The sequence below is a fragment of the Pleurodeles waltl genome, chromosome 4_1, assembly GCF_031143425.1.
Source record: "Pleurodeles waltl isolate 20211129_DDA chromosome 4_1, aPleWal1.hap1.20221129, whole genome shotgun sequence".
Taxonomy (NCBI): domain Eukaryota; kingdom Metazoa; phylum Chordata; class Amphibia; order Caudata; family Salamandridae; genus Pleurodeles; species Pleurodeles waltl.
In genome coordinates, this window is record NC_090442.1 from 886,356,745 (window position 1) to 886,382,007 (window position 25,263).

Here is a 25,263-nt window from a genome sequence, read left to right on the forward strand (position 1 = left end):
AGCAAAGTAGACCTTTTGCCAGACCCAAACCTTCCTTTTTAACTCATATGTCATCCCTAGGCAAAGCCCTGGACAGCCTAGAGGGCATTGTGCAATGTCTTTAAAAAGCTGGACATCTAATTTTAAGTTTTACATGATATAAATAAATATTGGCCATCATGAGCCACTCTTCAGTACACTTCTGGACCTGCTGACATTACAGAAGGAGGGCTGCCTTGTTCCCCAGACAACTGCCCTGCTGCTTAATCCACATTGTTCCTCAGAAGACTGCCCTCCTGCTTGAGACTTGCCTTGTTCCCCAGCGGCCTGCCCCGCTCTTTACATAGGACGACTGGAACTGCTGTCTTCATCCCTGGCTCCCTTAGGGACCCCAAGGGTAATTTGGCTGATCCCCTATTCTGAGCTACAGGGAAATAAGCTCCAGTGTGTCTAAATTTTGTTTGGGAGTGTTCTACTATGCACTCCATTGGACTGGTGTAGGCCAATTTTACAGCTTTTTTATGGAGAGTGTTTAAGCACTTTAGTACTGGTTAGCCGTAGTAAAGTGCATAGAGTCCTAATGCTGACAAAAGCAAATTTCAGAAAATGGGAAAGGTGAAGGCAAAACGTTTGGCGGTGACACTGCGAGCAGACAAAGTCCAACAGTTTAATCTTGCTGCATAAATTCTAATCTATTTTCTGGGCGTGGCTTCGGGCGTCAAGATGGCGGTCGCACTCTGAGAGTGCTCTGGACCCCTCCGTCATCCGCCCTAAGAAGCTGCCACCAGGGAAATTTATTATGCTGCCCTAGTTGTTCCCGCTAGCTCCCAGACATTGATGAGACCTCCGGCACCGGTGTCAGCACGGCCCGAGCCGTGAGCGCTGGTCGCGACCGGAACAATAGGTCTCCCAAGATGGCGGCCGGGCTGACGGCGTCTCGGCGAGACCGGGGCCCGCCCGCTGACGGGGCCGCCACCAGAGTGAGTGCCGTGCGCAGCGCTCAAGTGCCCGGAGCGGACTGTGACCTGGGGCCCCCGGCGGATGGTGGAGCGACGCGGCCGGCGTCCCTTGTTGGCTTTCGGAGACTCGGACTCCGTGGCACCGGGCTCGGAGAGCAGAGGGGAAGCCTGGAGAGGGTGAGCCCTGGGACGGGGGCTCCCCTGTCTGACTCAGACTTGCGCGGCGGGGCCCCAGGACGGGGGCCTGACCGCAAATAAAACTGCTGCGGGCGAGCGAGCCGTGTAATCTGGAGCCCCCCGCTAGAGAAGAGGCGACGCCGCCGACTTGATGTACCCCGCCCTGGCGAAATGATCGCAACGATGCTGGCGCTAAAGAGGTGAGCCACACGGTGGGGGCTGCCTCGCTTGAGCCGGGTAGGGCGCGGCTGTGCGGTGCGGCCGCTCTCCTGTCCGTTGCTTCCGGGCGACCGGGGTGGGGTGGGTGGCCCTCGGCCCCCCGGGTCCGGCCGCCCGGGAGCGGGGCTGCCCCCTCCTAGAAGAAGGAGAGAAAGAGGAAGAAGGGAGAAGAGGGTCCGGGGCTGCTCCCCCTCCCCCCAAATAAACATTGCATTGGAAACTCAAAAGGGCGCAGCAGATTTGGGCAACAGCGTTGTGTCCCCGCGATTTCCAATCTTCAAAGTAAAGAGACTCCCCGGAGACCTGTTCCCAACCCACGGCCATAACATTGATAAAGCACGCCAACAGACCCTGGTGATGGGAACCCACTAAAGATGTGCTGAAGTCTCCTGGAACGGAGAGAAACCGGACACTTGGCAGACCAGCAACACGTGGCTGACCGGAGGCCACCAAGCCCCGGGGAGGGGACTGCGACATCTATCATTGACGCGCCCTGATGAGGCCCTGCCGATGGTCCTCCTTTGGGACCTTCCCTGTGGATGCGTCTAGGGTGTAGAATTTGGACAGAAGAGCTGCATAATTCGAACTAGACACTCCATCCCCTCCCTCCGAGACAAAATGGGGAAGGATAGAGCGAATAAACATCCCCCGCCCTCTCAGCAAAAGATTGATCAATTTACAACTCCAACAGGCCCTAGAGGAGACAGAGAGACGGCAGCGGGGGGCCTGGTACCAGACGGAGTAAATGCCATTCTCCTGGCAATTCAATCATCGCAAACAGCTGTGGAGACTAAAATCGGGGAGGTGCGCGAGGACATGGGCCTCATCAGGCAGGACCTCAGAAACGCGGTAAATCGTATCACTGACGTGGAGGGCCGAGTCTCCCACAACGAGGACGAAATAGCTGACCTTGGGACCAAGGTGGCCCAGTTACAGACGCGAACATCCGAACTACACCGCCGGGCGGAAGATGCAGAAAACCGATCGAGACGAAACAACCTACGTTTTGTAGGATTCCCGGAAGGCTCGGAGGAAGACAAAGCCACAGAATTCTTAGAGCGGTGGATCAAAAATTGGATGCCAGACCAAACTCTTTCACACTGGTTTGCAGTGGAATGTGCTCACAGGGCCTTTGCCCCACGCCCCCCTCCGGGCGGTCCAAAACGCCCGATGATTGCCCGAATCCTCAACTTTAGAGACCGTGACAATATCCTTAAGGAGGCTAGGCGCTCCGAAAATCTCCAGTGGGAAAACCACAAAATCCTAGTATTCCCGGACTACACCAGGGAGGTCCAGGCCCGTCGCCGCTCATATGAGCAAGTTAAACAAAAACTTAGGGCGATGCAACTTTCGTATATGCTCCTCTTTCCTGCGAGACTTAAAGTCATTATGGCGGGCAAGGCGTACTTCTTCGACTCCCCGGAGGAGGCGTGGGATTGGCTAACTGAGGAGGGCGTTGGGGCTCGAAAGGGGTCCGACGGGGAGAGGGGAGCCCTCCCGGGCTGCTGGGGGGCCCTGGAGGGGCCGTAAGCGCACTAGGTCTCGGAGAGGAAGACGAGGAAACTCAGACGCTCCCATGGGTGAGGAGACGGTGGGAGAGACGGGCTCACGGAGAGGGGGGTTTCCTGTTGGGTCTCCAGAGGGGCGGATTCAGATGCAGAATGGAGACGATGACCGCCTGAGTCAATCCCCGGCGCTTGGCTGACATGCTGCACGAAGCCCCGAACGGGGCGTGTGTGAGGGGGGGCCGAAGGGCCCGGTCCATCTCGAGGAAATCCGTGATGGGCTGCATCGGGAATATGGGCTTTCCTTAAGACTTGTAAAGTATGGCATGACTTTTCGTGATTAGTTGTAAATGATCCGACCTAATGGAGGGGTCCACCACTCCACTCCTATGGCAGCCCATATGGCTGTTTTGTTCTGGTTGATTGTTAGGGCGACAGATGCTTCCTGGGTGGGAGTATGGGGAGGGGGGTGGTTTTGGGGGAAGAAGGGTAAGTTAGGGTTAGATAGGTATATTTTGAGTATTGCACTGTTAAGTTTTAACTGGTCATTCCTTTGTCCACTGACTGACACCCAACACCGTAAGACTCCTACGCGACTCACGCCTGGTCCCCATTGACACAAATCATCTCATGGAATGTGAACTGGCTGCTAGATAAGATCAAAAGATCCGCAGTAATTAACACTCTCCGTAGATATTCCCCCTTGGCAGCCCTACTGCAGGAAACCCACCTTATGGGAACTAAATGCCCTATGCTGGCTCGAGGAGGATTTGATAGGGTCTACCACGCAGGATTCTCTAGGGGATCCAGGGGGGTAGCTATCCTGCTCCACCGCTCACTACCAATGGTGGTTACATGTACGAGATCCGATCCGCAAGGCAGATTTGTTATAGTCTCAGGGTTACTTCGTGGGGTGACACTGAATCTTGTGTGCGTGTATGCCCCCCCAGCGGGATTTGACGCCTTTCTACTCTCACTTCGACAGGTGGTAGCGGGACTCCCCCAAGGAATCACAATAGTAGGAGGGGACTTTAATGCGGTTCTAGACCCCAGATTAGATGTGTCAGGAGATGTCACTACGGGCAGGTCCACCCGAGCCGCAGGCCTCAAGGGATGGGCCGACAGCCTTGGCCTATGTGAAGTATGGAGAACCTGGCACCCTATGGAGAGTCAATATACGCACACGTCTGCTGCCCACCAGACACACTCTAGAATTGACCTAGTATTTATGCCGGCCATGGACTTCACCGGTGTCACGGGGGCAGAGATTCTGCCTCGAGGGGTGTCGGACCACGCACCGGTGCGAATTCGGCTGGGTGGAGTAGATCTCACTAAACGTCCGGTATGGCGCCTAAATGCATGGCTCTTACAGGATGAGGACTATACCCTCGAGATTAGGGATCGTCTCACGCAGTACTTTGAACAGAATGCGGGAACGGTCCAGTCGTCAGGCACAATATGGGCTGCCTACAAGGCTACCTTAAGAGGACATGCGAAGTGCCTCCTGCGCGCACGTGAGCGCACCCGTGACTCACGAATGTCCGAGCTAGAAGCTGAAGCGTTAAAACTGGAACGCCAGCAAACGACCTTATCCGAAGTCTCCGCATTGAGGCAGCTCACCAGGGTCCGAGAAGAAATCAAACACTTAGCACTTGAGTCAGCGAAGCATATGTGGAGGGCATCGTCTGCCCGAATATATGGATGGGGAGACAAAAATGGGAAGCTCTTGCACTGGTTGGCCACCCGGCCCTTAGCTAACAGAATCATTCCCGAAATTAGAGATGATACAGGTACCCTTCTCAAGACACCCATCGAGATTGCTCAGAGTTTTGCTTCCTACTATGCACGCCTGTATGCAGAGCACCCCCGGCCTGCGGTTGAAAAAGCTTCTCCCCTCTTGAATGACATAACACTCGCCAGAGTTTCTCAGGCGACCAAGGACAGGCTAGACGAGGCACTTGATCTCACAGAAATAACGAATGCGATAGCCAGTCTGGCTTCAGGCAAGACGCCAGGACCAGATGGGTTTCCTGCGGAACTGTATAGGAAATGTAGTGACATTTTGGCCCCGCACTTACTTGAGATGTATAAAGAAGCTGAGGAAAAAGGTCACTTCCCTTCAGGAGTTGACCTAGCTACAATAGTAGTGATCCCAAAGACTCAACCCCCATCGCCAAACTGCTCGGCTTACCGGCCGATCTCCCTCCTCAATACTGAGATCAAGGTGTTAGCGTCAATCCTCGCCATTAGATTAAAAGAGGCAATGCCCGCCTTAGTGCACCCTGACCAATGCGGCTTCATGCCAGCGCGGAGCACCAGTAACTGCATCAGGCGATTACATCTCGCCTTAGCACACCATAAAATCCTGTCACACACCCCTCTGGCGCTGCTCTTACTTGATTTTGAGAAGGCCTTTGATACAGTGGATTGGTCCTATCTTGAACAAGTATAAAAAAAAAATGGACTTGGACCCAAGTTCCGAGGCCTTGTGGGACTGCTCTACTCTAATCCAACGGCTCAGGTCCAGGTAAACGGAGTGGTCTCGGGTGTGTTCCCGATTGGCCGTGGCACTCGACAAGGATGCCCGCTATCCCCCTTACTCTTTGCATGAATAATAGAACCCCTGGCGAAGTTATTTCGAGAGGACCCTCTGATGGAGGGCTGGTCTTGGCCCGCGTGTCCAGAAGACCGAGTGGCATTATATGCGGACGATGTCCTACTATACATAGCTAACCCGGCCAGGAGCGGCCCCCGTATCATGCAAATTCTAGACATCTTCTCGGAGGCCTCGGGTCTCGCCCTAAACCCCAAAAAATCCCTGTTGGTTCCGCTCCATCAATCTAGAGACTGTATAGACTGGCAACAAAGTATACCAGTGCGGAGGAATAGCTTTAAATACCTGGGGGTGCATGTCGCAACGCTCCCTGAATTAACATGGGAGCTCAATGTCACGCCTTTAACCAGAAGAATCAAAGACGATCTTCAACGGTGGAAGGACCTCCCTCTTAACCTGCTTGGCAGAATCGCACTCTATAAGATGATGGTCCTTCCCAGGCTTCTCTACCTCCTCCAAAATTATCCAAACCCCATCCCCGTGAAATGGTTTAGAGAAATGGACTCGCTAGCACGCCAATTTCTGTGGAGTGGTACCCGTCCCCGGCTAGCGCTTAAAACTTGCCAGAGAGACGTCTACGAAGGGGGCCTAGGAATGTCTAATGTCCTTTACTACCACTTGGCGATGCAACTACTTGTGATCAACGACTGGTTGGGAGGGGGATGGACAGACCCGGCGTACCGACTGGAACTTCAGACACTGAGCTACCCCAAGATCTTAGACGCCCTGTATGGCGGTCCGATCACACGGGGGACTCCTGGGGTGACAGGGGTGGTGTTGCAGGGATGGCGGACGGCTCAAAAGATTTCAGGATGGTGGGGGCGCCCTACTCAGCAGACCCCACTGTGGCATGGGACATGCTTGGGAGAGGTGGCGGGTCTTGAGGGATTCCAGAAATGGGATAATATAGGCATCTCTACACTGGGTGATGTATGGGAGGGCACGCATATGCATTCCTTCGAGGATCTCCAAGAAACCTTTGCATTAAATAAGTCACAATTCCACAAATATCTCCAAGTACTGCATGCACTTCTGACGCAGGTCCAAACAGGGGACAACATACCCGTAAGCAGTCCTATGGAGAGGAGGGCCCTGATGGGGAATCTGGGTAGGGGAGGCGTTTCCCAGGTATATCGCACATTAATCACTTCCACTGCCTGCTCCCTGGAGGAACTTCGTCGGAAATGGGAGGGATGGGTGGTCCCTGTGGAAGAGGAGGACTGGACTGAGGCATTGGCAGCTCCCCACACCCTGACCATGGCGACACGTCTCCGACTAATACAGACTTACTACCTCCATACTGCCTACCTTACACCCTCCAAAATGCACAGGGCGGGGCTCCGGCCTACAGCTGACTGTCCCCGATGTATGAGCCCAGACGCCGACTTTTTTCACATGGTGTGGTCATGCTCGATTATTAATACTTATTGGAAGATGATCTCGCGAGAGATCTCCTTGACCCTGCAAGTAGACATGGAGCTGACACCATTGATATCCTTACTAGGGGTTATGGGGGATTCGGGATTACGCAGAGCAGAGCGAACCTTGCTAGGGGTGGCATGCCTAGTGGCTAAAAGAGATATCGTGGCGGACTGGAAAGCCAATAAGGCACCGGCCCTGACCAAATGGAAGAGAGGGATGGATTGGTGTGCCCAATGTGAGAAGCTCGTATATGAGGCTAGAGGGTGCCCGAATAAATACCACAAGATCTGGGGGAGGTGGGAAGGCATGACAATTTAACCCCTGATGCCGCAGACCGACACAATGGGAGGTAGAATCCACACACATTCCTCTATTTCCTCTGGTGGAAATGGGGCACACACGCGATACGTCGATATTGACATGTACAATCTATTCATTTAGGGTGTTGGCTGGGGCATTGGATTTGACCACTGTTTGGTGCCCGTTGGCGCCTTGTTATTTCTGTATAAAACTGTTTGGCTTGTTTTGTATTATTTTATTCAATTGCAAAACCAATAAAAATTCTTTATAAAAAAAAAAAAAATTCTACTCTATTTTCTAACTAGTTTTGGGATTTTTATTGTTTTGCGTTTTGATTAGATTACTGTTTTCGTACTGCAAAAATACTTTACACATTGCTTTTAAATTAAGCATGTCCGCTCTCTGGCATAGCTACCAGAGGGTTGCGCTCAGGTTTATTTAGTGACTTTAGTGAATAACCCTAACAAGGATGGTGATTATTACTTGCGGCTGGTACGTATCCCCTCAAATAATAATCCAATATCTTTCATTGGTGTTCAGCGGTGGGGTTCAATGTATAAAAAAACATTTATTGTTCAGTTTAACTATAAGCATTTGTAGTGCATATCATCCAACTAGAACTCTCTAAAATACTTCCACTAGTATATATGCTTATACTTTTCATGTAACAAGTCCTGCTTTGATGCAAATTTGTTTGGGATCAATATGATTACTAAAATCAACAGTGCAAAACTGTTTACTGAAACAAGTACTACTGTAAATATTTTCGTGTCCGTATTAACTAACACCTCCTTATTTACTGCTCACTATAGTGTGTGTGCTTATTCTTGTGTAAGATTGTTATGTAAGATATTCTGTTTTTGCATTAAAATCAATAATGCCCAGCTAATCTATAATTCTTCAAATCTGCCAAGCCTTTTTGTGAAAAGGATAGGACATGCACTGATCCCTCAATTCTCTGTAGTTGATTGGGTTCAGGACTTGTGTTTTTTTGCAGAACCACATAGTGATTTCAGTTAAAATAGAAAATCCTTTAGCATCAGACATCAGAATCAAAATTTTAAATTGTACTCTGTTTTTTGATTGGTAATTTTTGTACTTTTCTTTAATTTGATTCCTGACAACTTCTGACTTTTACCTGTAGTTTCTGAGAGAATGTTATTGCATCTGAGCAACATTGAGAACCTCACATGGGAGATCTGAAGAAGCTGTGCATTGAAATGGCTAAAGCTGGCAAAAGGGGCCAAGAAAGTGGTGCACCGGCTAGCCCTACGAGCCTTCGAGAAGGTCCATCTGATGCACACCAGCACCCAGGAATAAGAAAGTTGGTGCCGAGGAGGAAGAAACAGAGGGAGTGAATGATGGCCCTGCAGGGGCTCCAGTGCCAGAGGAGGATGAGCATATAGGAGCCAGTTTCCCTGCCTTGTCTAAAGAGGGCGCTTAGCATCTTCCTGCAGTCAGAGCTAAAGGTGAGAATAGCAGAGAGGGCACTGAAGCTGCAACTGGCCACCCTGGACATGGAGGAAAGGAAAGCATAACCCCAAAGACCTGGTGCTTAACTTTGTGATGGGGGATGACATGGACAAGTGGTTTGAGGCCTTTTTGGTGACCTTGTGTATGCATAGAGTCCCAGAGGAGGATTGGGGTGGGCTAGCCTGTGGAAGCACATGCCCATTCTGGTGAAGGGTAACATACTGGCCATTGAGAAAGCTGACTGGGTTAGATATGCTGCTATGAAGGAAGCCCTTGTTATGAAGTTTGTTCTAACCCCAGAGAAGTATCGTCTGAAGTTCAGGGATAGTGAGACGCAGTCACACCGGTCAATGGTAGACTTTATGGGTTGATCAAGAAAGGTATTGAATGGTTGGGTACGGAATAGCCGATTGAATGCTTACAATGGGCTTTACAATTTGATAATGAATAAGGCTCCCAGTTTTACGTTTTTACTGATTTTTACAGATAAATACAGACCAAAAACAGTGTTTCATGTGTCTAGCTATTTTTAAAAGCGTAACAATACAGAAAGTTGTGCTTTTTGTGAGCGACCCTCCGTGCTGTTCTTAATGTATTCCAAGCCAACAGCTGAGCAGCTAGACAACATGGGGAGTAAAAAATGGGATGAGATTTTCCCAAATACAGGCATATGTCAACCTATATTTGTATATAATGCAAATTTTTAACTAACGGTGTAGTGTTTCGTTTTAATTGACTGCTTAATTTGCTAAAACACAACAGGAATCACAGCTTGACAACATTTTTATCTGTTCAATAAATGTGGAAATCTACCATTTTGTGACTCCATATATTCTCAAAATGCACAATAAATATGAATAAATACCAAAAAGATGACCAACAAATAAATATGAATAAATACAGACGTAAATGTTACAAAAAAAATACTGTAAAATTGTGAGCCCTAATAATAAGGGAGCACATGTTCAGTAATAGTTTTCCAGAGTTACATCAACACCTTATTGTGTCCAAGCTCACTGTACTCAGAGAGCCTGGTAAGGAAGCTGTCCTCTGGATCAACACCAGTTTGCTTAAAAGCAAAAGGGTAGTTCCAGCCCCCATCATCAGAAGGAGAGGGATGCCCAAAGTTAAATTAAAGTTCCCCAAAGGGCCCCAAAACAGTTTAGGGATAGTATTCTCATAACCCTTCTGAGCATAAGCGGGAGGGGCAGAAGCCCGTGCCATTTTTGCTGCTCAGGTGTTGTGAGGTTCACCAGTCTGGGCACAAGAAGGGGCACTAGCTGTACCTGGGAAACACCCTCCGCTGGGTGCTCCTCAGGAGTGGTCAGTGTGGCCTTGGGGGTAGATTTTCCCCTGGAGGAGAGGGAAGAGCATGCCCTTGAGTCCCTGAGTTGGGAGGTGGACCTAGTAGGTTTACTGATTGTTTCTGAGGATGGAAGTTGTCACTTTCACAAGATCACAATGATTGGGGTCTCTATCACTGCCATGGGGGTGCCTGAGCCAGCCAGATCATGGTGGGAGAAAGCTGGTTTACCCAGACTATTATCTGCAAGGATAGGTGGGTAGGGTAACCCAGGCCCGTGGGCAGGATTTTCTCAGCCCTATAGCCTGGGTATCACTGGAATGAGGGGGTGAAGCAGCCCAGAGAAGAGTCATTGTCAGTCCTCCAGATGCCCATTGACTGCATCCTTGGCAGTGAATTTCCACCAGTGAGAGAAAAGCTGGATGAGTGGCTATGTCAGGTTCCACAAACCCTCAGATTTCTGGGGGTATTGTCTCCATATGTTCCATATAGAGAGAACAGAGGCTCAGATCAAGGGTAAGGGGTAGGAGGTGGAGTCAATCTACAGAGGAAGACCAGTAGTTCAGAGATTACCTGCTGTGAGAGACGAACACCCCAAGACTGACCCTGATAAGGCCATTTCTGACCTGGGTGGGCTGTCTGTGCAGTCACATACAGAGGATAGGATATCTGCCCCATGTAGACTCCTGAATGTCACAGAAGGAGGGAGGCTGTAATACCCTCTAGCAACCCCCCCATCCCCACCCTGCAAAGTCATGGAATGTCAGGCATCTTTTCAGTCTCAGGGTAAAGACCCTGGGCTGAGAAGCTCATCTTAGGATACCACCCCTGAGATGACAGAAGTGGGAATGGAAGGAGAATGTCATCCAGCTAAGGGTGTTGGCTCCCATTGTGGAGAAAAACGTAGAGACCAGAGAGATCTCAGGAGCAAAGCAGGGGCTCCTTGTTCTCTGGCTGGAGGTCAGAGCTTCCCAAGGATCCAGACTGCAATCTCCACCTGGCAGTGGCTAGCCAGGGGATTGGCTCTTGACACCAACAGCTGTCAATGGCCTCTGTTGGTTGCTGTCCTTGTAGGTGGAGGTTTTTCAAGGTTGGGACAGTGTTTTGACTTGGAGCGCCCAATGGTCCACATTACCTTGTTGGCCATGGTGGTACTAGCTGCATACTGAGATGCATCTGTGAGCATGCAAAGGCTAGGAGCCTTACTGATGGGGTTTGTGGATGAGAAGGGTTCCGCAGCTGCCCAACTAGTGCCTAGGAGCATGGTGACTGAGAGGTACAGGTAAGTTCAGAAGGGCATAGAACAGGGAAGTCCACTGCAGAAGAGGTGAATTGTCCTTGTCCTATTACCTAAATAGGGAAGTCCATCAAGGTATTGCCTAGTCTACTCTAGCTTTTGGCTGGGGATTGGTGGATTTGGGTCAGTCCAAGCCAGTAGTTCCCAACCTTTTGACTTATGCGGACCCCCACTTTATCATTAATGGAACCCGGGGACCCCTACTGAATCATTATTGGAATCCGGGGCACCCCGCCTAAACACTGATGATTTGAACCGCAAAACAATACACAAAAAATACAGAAACAAGCATTCATCGAACGCAAATAATAATACATTTTATTTAATTTACAAACAAATAGAAAATTAATTTTAACAGGAAGGTGGAAGCTTTTCTACATTTTAACTGAAGCCACACATGGTTCATACTGTATTCTGTTGGATGCACCTGCACTGCTCCCACAAATCAATTTGTGGATACTAATTTAATTTTCCGCCTCCAATTTCAAATTCCTTGACATACAGTGCGTCTTAAAATTTTCAATTGTACATTTAGCCAGTTCATTTATATACACTTTATTAATATGTTTAATTTTCTAAGCGGTCAAAGACCCCCTGGGAAGGTTTCGCAGACCTCCAGTGGCCCCCGGACCACAGGTCCAAGCGTTTTGCGGAACCTTTTTTTCACCCATGCTAACCAATGGTAAAGTGCCTGTCCTCCCCCTTTCAAAATAATGAAATTGACAGACCTCTAATTAGCATTAAATCCTTACTATATGGCGCCCACAGTGTACCCACAGTTTGTAAGTTAAATGCCACCATTTAACTTTACAAAATGAGGCTGCAGCACTCATTGCGACACCCACTGCAGTGACAATGCAATCATGACTGCAGGCCTGCCACTTGTAGCCTTGCTATGCAGGTTTAAACTGCAAAATCAACCTGTCAACCCATTTTAACATGCCTAAAATCATCTGTTTAAATATTTATAAATCACCTATAAGTAAGGCTTACTTCCCATTTAGGAAGGTGCATAGTATTTAAAAGTAGGACATAAAGCTTAATGTTCAACATAGCCTTAAAGTGAGTACCACCTCAAAGGTATTTTCACTGTAGAAGGGTTGGCTTGTCCAAAAGAAAGCATTCAGAGCAAAATTTGGTTTAATAAATGCTATCTCTGCTTAGTAAATGGCTACAAATATATTTTTTGGACTTCTTGAAATACTTATTCAAAGCCCAATTCACTAATAAAGTTGGATTTGTAAAAAATGTTGTGGGCAGATTACTTTAAACATCCTTGCCCTGCCTGACATCCATGAAAGACAAAGCAGCATTTTGCTATTTTTGTTCTACCAGCCAGTAATTAGCATTTCAGTGTGTGAATGAGGTGCGACCGTACTCCAAAGTAGTGGTGACTGGTTGTCCTTGAAAGTGGTGGTGCCGTGGGTTCACCTCATAGTTTTCGTGATTTGTCTTAGGTGTCCCCTGTGCGTTAAGAATTACCTCCAGTGTGCCAATGCCGTTTTGTCATGCCAAGAATTATATACAAAATGTCAGTACCAGATGTTTGCCATTGGCACTGCCCATATGGTATGGATAACACATGTCAAAAAATAACCCCAGTATTCCAGAGCCTGTATTTTCTAATGGTTTGTGCATTCCCCAACCAGACCTCCCACCACCAATGTACCATGGTTGCCAATTATTATCTTCTGTATGCCAACATCACCATCTTGCCATAGCTGTCTCCGATGTGGCAGGAATTGCAAGCAATATGGGCCTACATTTTTTTAACAGGTGTTCTCCCTTATCTCAAGGATTACCTTCGAAATGCCAGCGACAGCAAGTTATCTTGGGTGTTTCCACAAGCCAAAAATTATCGCAAGCATGCCATGACCAGTAGTAGACTCACTAGCATAAAACTTGCTAAAAACCTCTTGCTCAGTTACATTCATCTTCACTCACTCTCTCATTCGCTTTCCCTCTCATTCAAACACACACTCTCTCACTTATGCATTGTGATTTATACTCCCACACAAATGTACCCATACACCCACACTCACTTATTCGCAATCACTGACTACTGGTATATAGGGACTCTGACTTCAACTCATGGGTAACAGGTGCTGTGCTTTAATAAATAGGTTTCAGTAGGCTCCTCAGGGCTCTGGTGAAACTGCACCTGCTGAACCATTAATAGCAGCACCCCTGTCTCACTCTCTCACAATCCCTCCCTCCCTCATTCTAGCTCACTCACACTACTTTACTCACTCTTTCACCTTGGTTCATTGATTCACACACTCTTTCACTCTCATTGACACAAACACACTAAATTAACACACACACTCACTCAGTCTCATTCTCTTACAATCACGCACAAATTTGCTTTCACTCACACATGCACAGAGAAACACTTTATTTTATCTACCTTTCTTTCTTGGCTGGCAACTCAAAGACTCCATTGCAGCAGCAGATTAAGAGTCTAGTGTTGGACTTTAGAACCAGCAAGCCATGATTCTCATTGTGAAGCCAGACAGCACAGCATGGTCAGGATTAGATGGAAGACCCACTACAAGCCTTCTTCCTGTTCTTTGATGGGCTTGGAAGCACAGACTTGTAAGAAGCGGGGAAGTGCTGGGAGTCCTGCTTCCACTGCAGTGTGTGACTTCTTGTTGGCTGCGGATGTGCGCTCTGACAGCCACTTTTTGCAGATATACTGTGATGCCTGAGGCATGCACAGTATGTCTGCGAAATAAAAAGGATTGTGCCTGTGTGAGGGGATCGTAGTTGAACTATCCCTACCCTTGCGCAATCCAGATATTTATCTACAGAGTGCTGTGTTTTTAAACAACGCACTGTCGATGCATTCTTGCTAATCCCCCTCAGCCTTCTGTCATAAGCAGTTTGGAACAAAGGCGTGATCTGGGCACTGGCAGTGTTCATGAAAAAATTAAGTTGTCTTTTCTTGAACTCTGCAAAGTTAAATAATTAGCAGTAGAGGCTGAGGCTCAGAGCATTAAGTGGTGCCTCATAGTTGGCATGGCTGATCTCTGAAGCTCCTGATAAGGAACCTCCAGTGCTTCCAGGGCAGGGAGAAAAGGCATTGGGTGTGTGGAGGTGTGATGTCTTTGAAAGGATGGCTTCTGGGCTGGGCCCAAGGACTTGATTAACTTCAAGGATGCCTACCCTGTCACAAGCAGGTGTAGCAAAAACCTAGTCCTGCACTCTTCTTTTGTCCCTCCAGCTGATTGGCCTCCGTTACTGTGGCCCTCTCGTTGATATTAGTGTCAAATCCTGGTGGCGCCCCAGATGACAGGACCTTCTCTTTCTTTGTTTTACCCAGGACTAAGTAGTGGACTCCAAGGGTTATAATGCTGATCTGATAAAGCTACAGGGACTCTGCAAGCTGCAAGAGGCTTTTTCCTGCAACTGCCCTGCTGACCAGTGTCAACTGTACTTAGACTGGACTCTCCTGTTGGACTCTGTCTGCCACCCTGTTAGTCTGGAAGTACCTCCCATTAGGAGCTAGCAGGAGGTACTTGGGCCCTGATTTATACTTTTTGATGCTAAACTGTGCTAACGCAGTTTAGCGTCAAAGTATACCCCAGGCTAGGGTGTCATATTTATGGTATGACGGTAGCCGGCGGTAAGGCCCGGCTTGCATCATAAAAAAGGACGCTAACCAAGTGGGGAAGGCGTAGGGGGAACAGGGGGTTTAGTGTCAAAGGATGACGCTAGTATGGGCAGAGGCATCATAAATAATGCCTATAACCAGACTAGCCTCATTTTCTGAAGTTAAAACCCCATAGACATGACTCCTGTCTTAGCTAAGACAGGAGTCATGCCCACCACCCAAATCGCCATGCCCAGGGGGCATATGTCCGTTGGGCATGGCCATTGGCCCAGTGCTATGTAAGGGGGCCCAAGTTAGTCCCCCCTATGGCACTTCAAAAAATTAAGAAAAATACTTACCTCTACTCACCTATACCTATCTGGAATGGGGTCCCCCATCCTCCGCTGTCTCTCTGGTGTGGGTGGAGGTGTCCCAGGGACTAAGGACGGGCACCTGTGGGCTGTTTCCATGGTCTCTGAGCATGGAAAACGGCCCACAGGTCCCCTAACACCTTCCCTGACCTAGGCATTAAATAATGGCGCTAAGGCCCCTCATCCCAGGAACGCCTACTTTGCATCTCATTGATGTAAAGTAGTTTTCCGCAGGCAAAAAATGACTAACTCCGATATTTTGGCGCTAGACATGTCTAGCGCCAAAATATAAATATGGAGTTCAGTTTGCTCTGAATTAGCATAAAAATAAATGACGCTAATTCAAAGCAAGCAGAGTATAAATTTGACCCTTGGAGACTAACAGGGTGGCAGACTGTATGCACAATAGGAATACAGAGAGAATAGAAGCAGTTACTTCTATCCACTGCTAGGGTCACTCACACCCCACCATCACCAACACACATGCACGCTGTGGCGGTGATCCTCCCCCTTTCCTTCTGCATCTCTGTTGTTTTTGCGCCAACACTCTTCGGATTGTCATTGCAGTCTACGTGGGTTTTTTAGTGGAGCTTTCTTTGGTATGTAGGTAAAAACTGCAATTATAAGCTCTATTGCACAAAAACTTTAGGCTCAGAATATATTTTTCATGGAAAAGCTGAAAATGAACTAATTGCAATATGTTTCCATTATTGTTGTTTATTTCAAAATGTAAATTCAGATTTCTTTCAAGAACAATTTGATAATACATTATAAATTGTTGAACTATGATCAATCCATGTGCATAACTGATCAATAGGTTACTTTCATGATTGTTGAGTACATGTATTGACAAGATTTGACATGTTAAAATGCCAAACATGTAAAAACTGTGATTTATTATGCATTTGGATGTCTAAGAGTGAGTTCCCTTGTCTGACTCTATCGTGGTGCAACCAGTGTCTTGTAGTATACCAGCATTTGTAGGTAATTTTGTTTTTGCTGTGAGTGCTATGCCATTTTAATGTTATATTTTTATAGAGATATTGCTCAGGAGAAATTTGTCAAAATTGAGTTTATGAACAGGTAACTTTGCTCATAATTTTCTCTTTCTGTCTCGCAGATTGACCCTTCATCATGTCAAAAACAAGGAACTGGAATGATGACTGTGAGCTTTGGTTTCCCTTGAACAACAGGAAATAACTTGGAAAACCCTCCGTGCTTTCTTTGCAGCGTTGTGTTTCCCAACTCAAATCTGAGGCCATCCAAGCTTCAAGAGCACTTCAAGAACAAGCATGGCAGAGCTGATGTTAAAGGACATGATGTTGGATCATTGAAAATCAACAGAGCTTGTTTTTATTCTGGAAGAACTCTTCCAAAGTTGGGTTTCATTTGTGTTGAACAACCACTACTTCTTGTATCATATCAAGTGGCACATAAGGTTGCCAAATCCAAGAAGTCCCACACAATTTCAGAAGATCTCATCTAGACATGTGCACTGGCAAAGGCAACAATTATCCTGGACAAAGAAGAGAGAAAAACATTTCAACTAGTACCCTGAAACAGGCTTGCCAAACAGACACAACGCAACCAACGTGAAGATGACAGGAGTTTATTAAACACAACTGATAGGGCCTGAAGAGATGGATAACGAAAAGAGGGCAGTCCAGTCAATATATATGAGACTTGACTTCCATAGAGTTACAGCACTCCTTGCTTCCCTTCCTTTCTTGTGCTCGCTCTTGGTGTTACTCCCCCCTCTTAGTGTTCGCGGGCTCTCAGGAAAACAAGAGACCTTTGGTATCCTGTCTATTAGGTCCTTTCCCACCACCAAGCACAAGTGAAACAGAACAGAGTCCCTTCTTGGGTGGGTGATAATCCTCCTCCGATGCTCAAGCGCCCGGTGAACCATCACCGCAATATCCTGGCTGTCATCTCACCCTTCAACAATCTGTAAGCAGACCCAGCATAGTGATTCCCTTCACTACTTTACCTGCTTGTTACTCATTACTTATCTTGCACTGACGCCCGTCTTCTGTGTTGTAGCATTGCCAGCTTCAGTGTCCACTCCCTCAGGGTCACACGGTGAACACAGGAATGTAGGCGGCTCCATCCTCTCTGTCTCTCTGTGCGGCCTTCCAAACCTGGTCTTCTACTCGCTCTTGTCTATAGTCTTTGGTCCTTGGATCTTTCAGGTTGCTCATCTTGCCGTCCTTCTCTTCAGCGTCTCCTTTTGACTCTTCTCCTCCCTTGAGACACGTCACCCTGGAGTTTCTGGCTGCAGATAATTGCTCTTGTGCCAAGGCTGTATGAGTGCACGCAGGTGTGAGTGGGCGGGCCACTAGACCCACACCCTCTTTCTCAAGATGGAAAATAGCAGCAGACATCTTGGATTCCTCACAACCTCGATCAGTAGCCTTCCACATCCCCAATCAAATGATGTCATACTTAACCGAATCAGTGATTTTAGTGAAGGTTTTTTTGGGCAAGTGTCCGAGCTAGTCCTCTGAAAATCTCTGTTCAGGAGGATGAGTCAACTGATGTCTCCCATCGTAGTCAACTCATGACAGCAGTGAGAGTTGTCAGAGATGGTGCTGTGAAAGAGGATTTCCTGTTTTGTGAAGATCTGAAATCAGCCACAACTGCAAAGGAATGATGCAGCTGGTGAATGCTTCTTTGCCAAGCATGATTTAGATATAAAAGTATTTGGTTCGGTGTGCACTGACGGACACCTGCAATGCTTGGAATTGGCTTTATGGCATTTATGAAAAAGGTGATTTCAGACTTGCAAGTTACCCATTGTTTTCTTCATCGGCATGCTTTAGCATCAAAACCATTGCCTCCAAATCTGAAGAAAGTCCTTGATACTTGTGTAAAAATCATCAACTGGATTGGGGCATGGTTTGAACCATTGTATATTCAAATAATTTTGTGAACATCAGGGAAGTGAGCATTCAGTTTTGCTTTTCCACACAGTCAGTTGGTTGTCACAAGGGCTTTAACCCGCTTCTTTGAACTGCAGGAAGAAATCAAAGTTTTTCTGGAGGATCGTGAATGTGATCTGGTTTGAGCATTGGAATCACAGGAAATCGTACATATGCTGGCTTACTTGACTAGCATTTTCACTCGTATGAATGATCTGCGTGTTTCTCTTCAAGGAAAAGGGATAAACATATGGAAGGCTTTCGAAAAGTTGAAATCCTTCAAAGCAAAGTTACCTCTTTGGCATCGTAGGGTCGAAGGAGGTAATCTTTCAAATTTTTCCTTCACTTGAAGAGATGGTTGATGATTCATAACTCCTTCTGTGCATTAAGAAATTGTGACTTGATTTGGAAATGCTTATGAATGTGTTGTAAGTATGCAAAGACCATCCATGATAAGTGAACAAACATCAGTCAACAGGTCTAGTTGCTTTTTATCTACTTATTCATCCAAAATCTTCACTGCAATAAACATAGTACTATCTTCGAGAGGTATTCAACACGTGTTTCGTCCACAGGACTTCTTCAAGGCTACAAAAAATGTTACAAATTGGGGCCAATTCCTAATTAAGAAGATCCCCAGAATATGTATCCACCCACGAAAAAGAGGAATATTTTGGAAGAACAATATCACCATAAGAACAGGAATAGAGTAAGCATTACAGCCAGATGCCTGTGTGAAAGGAAAAGAAAAAGAAAAAATTAGGAGAGAAATGTCACCGATAGTACCATATACCCATACTAGTAGCAGAAGCCCTTGAAAGTGAAAGTTTAGCTCCAAAGGTTTGAGTACACCCTAAAGTGGGGTGCCAACAACCGTGGCAAAGTATGGTCAAGCCCCAGGACATAAGGGACACCTGTACCGCAAGCACCGAAAAGGGTTGGGATTGTGTTACAAAAAAACACTGTAAGAAGTAAGTGGAGAAGATAAACAAACATGTACCTAAACAATGTGGTACGTCTGATAATGCATTCCATCAGAATCAAGGAACAGTTCAACAACCTCTGATGAAGTCCTCATAAACATGACCAGAAAGGTACTACTGGCGAAGTACGAATATTGTACTCGGAGTGCCCAAATCCAGTAAACCGGGTATCCCAAGTCCCACCACATGTTAAATAAAGTTACAAAAAAATGGGAAAGTTAAGGTGATAAAAGCACAGAGTTAAAGGCGGTATCAATCCTGAATGAAGAGTGAGCCTAAAAACAATGGCACCCCACATTTAAAGGAAACACCAGCTCCCCGATTAGAAATTGAGGCAAAGCATCACTTAATATTTTCCACAAAATACCTGCACAAAGCCAGAAAAGTGCAGCCCAAGTAATAGAAACGCGTTTGAAATTCTGTCAAAATCGTTTGATGGATATTTTGCCACTGGAGACCTGAAGATTTCAGTAGAATGGGTCATTAATCCATATTCTTACAATTTGCTGAAAATGTTGGATGTTGAAGAGCTGAAGGAAGGTCTTATTGATTTGCAGACAAAGTAGGCTCATAAAATGCAATTTGAAAGCAAGACTTTCGAGACGTTTTGGAGTTCAGTACTGGATATTTTCCCAAGACTTAGTGGAAAAGCACTCTGTGTCCTCCTTTCATTTGCAATGACATACCTGTGTGAATCTGGATTCAGTTCTCTTTTGTCAATTAGGACAAAATCTACGAATCACCTGAATCCACAGGCAAACCTGCTGATCACAAACAGCAAGAAAGTTCCACATTTTTACCAAATCATAAATGAGAAGCAGGAACAAATAATTCATTGAATTTTATGTTCACAATAGGGATTGATTTTACTATTTACATTTTTTCTAATTGCTTAATTTATATTTGCATTTTATGCACTGAGTAAATACTTATATTTTTTGTTCAATTTGTTCACCCGTACTACCGTATGTGGTTTAATTACTGGTTCAAAAAATAAAATTTTGACTTTTCATCTTCAAATGTGATATTCCTTTTGTAGGGGGTGCGAACATTAATCAAATATTTCCAAGGGGTGCAGGGAATAGAAAAGTTTGGCAACCTCTGTGTTAGATCCTGGGGGCTTAAGTAGCGTACTCCTGTGGTGAATTTGGAGTTTAAGGACCAAAGTCAGAAGTTAAAATCTTTGACCAGGATGAACCTGGTTAGTGTATCTGGCCCGTACTTCATTGGGGTCAGCATCAAATTGCGCTTAGGCCCTGTTCTACCGCATCCATTAACTATCATTGGCACTTTGTGCTTTTTGGGCTATTTAGTGATTTTGGCAGGACATATGTTTGTGATTTTCCACAGTGAGATGAGGATCAGGGTTGTACATTGAAGCATCTGTATGTGACTCCATAAGCAAGGGTCTCGGTCCCATTTTCTGACAAAGGCACTCTGAGGTAAGATGTCATTTAAATCAAGATGAAAAGTGTGTGGCACTTGGGCAGTTTCCGTTGACCATGAAATCCGATGATCTAATTCCTCGCACTAGACACTACCTTGTAGCGGTTTGGCTACAATTTATCCTTTAACATTCTATTAACTCCATGTACTTCATTTTGGTTGTTTACCATTTTAAACATTGCAACTAGATTTTTTTACATCTGGAACATATTCTCAGTGCACTATTCTCACGAGAAAACCCTCCATTATTAACCATTTAGATGGATCCAGCAAATTTGATGTTAATGTAAGCCACATAAAAGTCAAAAGTGGTCTAATGTATTTTTCCATAATATCTTTACATTTTAAAATTTATTTTGCAAAGTATACTTTTCATTAGTTTCTTTTTTTTGATTGGGCAGACTCTAAGACATTACGGTGCTCATTACTTGTCTGGCGGTCATGGGACTGCCAGACTCGCGGTGGTGGTCGGAGTGCCGCCAAAGCAGCGGTCCGAATTCCACATTATGACCTTGACAGAACCAGGTTGCCGCTGGTTGACAGACTGGCGGTGCCAGTGGTCTTAATCCGCCAGGACAGCGCTGCCCTGGGGATTACGAGTCCCCTCTCCGCTGGGTTTTGCATGGCGGTTCTACTGCCATGCAAAGGCTCGCAGAGACGGGGTGCCTGGGCCTCTTAGTGGGCAGTGCAGGGGTCCCCGTGGACAGCCCCTTTACACTTTGGAAGGGATATACTGCTTTTTCAAACTGAGTTGGCAGGGAAGTAATGATTGCAGTATGTTCTATTATTTGACAAATCTCACACAAGTGGAGAAGTGTGGCTCAATGGTTCGAGCGGCAGACCCTGAAGCAGAGATCTGGCTCAAGACCAGGGTTCAAGTCCCGCTTCGGCAGGTCTTGGGCTCAATTCCCCTTGACCAGATAATTCTCGCCTCGGTGCCTAATCTAATTCATGGGTCCCACTCTGCAACTCTGGGCAATAGCTTGCTTAATCTCCACAACGGCCCCAACAGCGCTTGGATGCCTGGCTTCACCCTGGGGGTGCTCAGGAGTGGGCGCCTCACAGGGAAAAGCCAGGAGGGGTTCCATAGCGGTATGAGTACAGCGCCTTGAGACCCTAACGGGTGAGTAGTGCGCTATACAAGTGCTAATTTACATTTACACTGCAATACATATTGTTTAGATTGTTTTGGCATCAATGGCCACCAGTAATGCTCCTATTGGATGTGTAAAGTCACAGACACCCCATCTTGCATAGATCCTATTCTTTCATTAGTTACGTATAATCAGCTAGACTGGAATGTACCTTTCTCTTACTTCAGGTATGTTTACAGTAAGGAGCCCATCTTATCCCAGGAATATTTTTTACTCCTCTGGAAAGCCAGGAGACAAGGCTTTTTTTTTACGGTGTGGTAATTGGACTGCAGATTGTGTGTCTGGAGGTTTTCGATCAGGCCATTGCCACTACTTTACAAACCTGCATCTGTATGCAGATTTCTGATAGATGCTTCTATATGCAGATTCCTAACCTGTAAAATAATCCCAGGCATCAGACTGGATCCTTAAACTTCAAAGCTCTCAGGTTGCTCATGGGGACGCTGGCTTGGTATTGATGCCAAAAGTCAGATTGGTTGATGTCACCAAAACCATATAGCCCCCATCCCGTTGCAACAACATCAGTTCCCCTTTTTTTTATCTGCACCTTTGACATGGATCCAGAGGTCTCTCTCCTGAGAATTGTGACTTTCCCTCTCACAAATGTACCTTACTATAATAGAGCAGTGCAATGTTTCTGCCAAAACAACCAGGCTCCAAGCCATGTCAGGACTGTGAGGGACAGATGTTGATTACCCACCCATTCCATTTGTGCCTCAGATCAGAGCATGACTCCCGGTCCTGTGAGTCCTGCCACATTATGAACCTGAAGACCATGAAAGAGCGTGAGGCTAAATTGCTCATGGCCCTATCCTGCGATGAAAGGTGCAGCCATCATCATTCAAGGCTGTACTGCAGGTCGCTGTCCTCACATTCAGCAAACAAAGGAAGTACAAAAAGCTTAAGAAACACAGGAAAGGTGTGTCACCAAGACACCCCTTGACTCCCACAGGATCTTCATCCTCTGAGTCAGAGTCAGTTGTTGTGGACCCGGCAGATCCTCCAAGTGGCCCCCTGCTAGTGTCCCCACAGGACCCTGTTCTGGAACCAACTGAATCGCTTTCTGCATTGCTCCATTCCACCGGCACTGGTTCATTGTTCTGGGATTTCCCAGCACTGACTCCAACATCCTCTTACCTGGAATTCTCAAAGCCAGACTTTGACCCGGCAACAGTCTTTAGTGCAATGTATGCCACTTTTGCATGGACCACAACGCCATTCAGCCCACTTTTTAGACCCCTGAAGCCTTATGGCCTGGCCATCATTTTGCCTTTGCCAACTCAAACACTGTTCAGCTTCATCCTTCTGGCACTGGCTTTACATCTTTCAGTCCAGCACACCACTACACGATGCTGAAGCCTTCTTAGTCATTGTCGGCTCTACCACAGTAACCACTACATGCTGCAACCTCCGGCACTGAACGCCTCCCTTTTTTCCTGAAACTGCAGTTCAAAACAGGTCCAGAAGGAAGAGTTTAGGGACAAAATCTACAATCGTCTTGATCTGCATTCTTATCCTTTGAATCTTTATGCTTATGGGGATGAGAATGGGGGAGATCAAACCTGAGAACTGGGAGGCCTTTCATCAGCCAGAAGACTGGACTCTCCACAAGGCAACATACCTGAGAAGTGATGTCCATAAGAAAGCTGCTGATGTGCTGGAGCTGAAGATCTCAACAGTGGGTGTCAAATATCCTCAACAAACTTCTTCTTCCAGTAACACCAATATCAGAGTCTTGTTGCCCTTCAATGGGAACCGGTCATGGTAGCTTGAGAGAGAAGTCTCCCTCAGCACTGGTTGTCCACAGACTGGTAGCATGGCACCAATGTCCCACACCACAGGATCCACCCTTTCCTTCTGTCCACCTGTTTCCAGGAAGCTTGGCCCTTCAAGCATCCTGCTCATCTGGACAGTCAACAGAAACCTATCCTTCTGTCTCTGCAGACAGTCAAAATGTCTGGAAGTGTGGACAAAGCAAATATTTTCAGCAAACCGCATGGCACTCAAATCCCTCAATGTCACCTGTCTCTTTGTGCAATACATCAGTGCCTGAAGGAGCCACTTCAAGAAGGTTGTGAGAGATAGACAATATGCATCTTATCACACTATAAAATCTAGCCTTGACACTGCAGACTCCATGGCACGTTTAGTGGGTGCATTTGTGTCTCGGAGGCAACACGCCTGGGTTCCAACCTCTAACTTCTCCTGGGATGTCCAGGCCAACTTGATGGACCTCCACCTGGAGCATGCCTGTTTGGGAACATTGCTGATTTTTCTTTAGAATGCTTTCAGGAAAGCAAGGCCCTGGCCTGGTCCTTAGGACTCCAACAGCTCCTGCCTACCAGGGACTGTTGTTGAGCTCGATGCCTTTGATGGATCGTAAGATAATTCAACTTCTACCAGGGTCAGTTCCAGAATCAGCAGCCCCAAAATCCACTGGTCATGCAGTATAGGGTGAAAGTTAAGTCAGTGGATCCCTTCAGCAAGCCTCTTCCTCCTCTACCTCTTCCGCCTTTCCTGCACCACCAAGAAAGCAAATACAGTTTGCTTTTCCAAGCCCACATGTAGCCTGGGTGGTGGGGAGAAGGAAGGGCTGGAAGGCCATTACTTTGGACCAGTGGGTTCTTCAGGTCATAGAGAAGGGCAATACCACCCCCTTAGTTCAGGCTCTAACCTCCTGATTCCTACCTTACCTTCTTTCCTTCCTCCAGACCATTTTTCCTTTATGCAAAAAGAAGCTGCAGCTCTCCTCTTGAAAGGAGCAGTGCTATTAGTGCTAGTGCAAGAGACTGGGCAATGGTCTTACACCCAATATTATCTTGTTCCAAAGAAGGATAGCAGTCAACATCCAATCCTGGACCTCAAGGACTGGAAGTTCTACTCAAGGAGAAGTTCAAGAAGCCCAGTGCAGGTGTTGTTGGCATTAGAAACTGGATGGTGTCACTCGACCTGTAGGATGCATATTTCCAAATTCTGGTCCTACGGTGTCATCTTGCGTTTTGCGGTGAGGTCTACGCAGTACCAATATGTGGTACTTTCATTTCGTTTGACATTGACACGTTGACTCTTCACAAATGTAAATATGGTTGTTGTGGCCTATGTCAGAAGATCGGACATCCCAATCTTCCCGTACCTTGATATCTGGTTGATCAAAGCCAGATTGCCAGAGGTGGTGATGCAGCACCTGCAGTCGACTGTCTCATTACTATTCCATCCTGCATTTCCATTACAAGCCCAAATCTCACCTGGAGTGCTCTCTATGCCTCCAGTTCATAGGGTTAGGTCCTGGACACTACCTTCTCTGTGCCTTCTGCCCGCCTCTGAAAACCACCGACATCTAGACGATGGTCCCTCTGCAGGCAGTGATTCCAGCATAGGGGAGACCTGTCCTATTTCATCATAATAGCCCCAATTGCTTCAGCAGATGTGGTTTGGTGGAGTAGTGAGGTGCACCTGCATGACCTTCAGTTCCTCTCCCAACGTGGCCACTGTAGTGAAGGTGCCTCCACCCAAAAGTAGGTGATTCATCTGAAGGGCCTGGAGATGAG

At 46.9% G+C, this 25,263-nt stretch overlaps 1 long non-coding RNA gene across 1 annotated transcript in view; it reads left to right on the forward strand.

Annotated features, from left to right (window-relative positions):
- LOC138288246 (uncharacterized) overlaps positions 1-20,131 on the forward strand; it is a 32,070-nt gene extending 11,939 nt beyond the window's left edge. Inside the window, exons 2-3 of the long non-coding RNA XR_011202361.1 lie at positions 8,320-8,644; positions 16,332-20,131. This is a non-coding gene — a long non-coding RNA (uncharacterized lncRNA). The remainder of the gene's footprint in view (positions 1-8,319; positions 8,645-16,331) is intronic.
- The last annotated feature ends 5,132 nt before the right edge of the window (positions 20,132-25,263 follow it).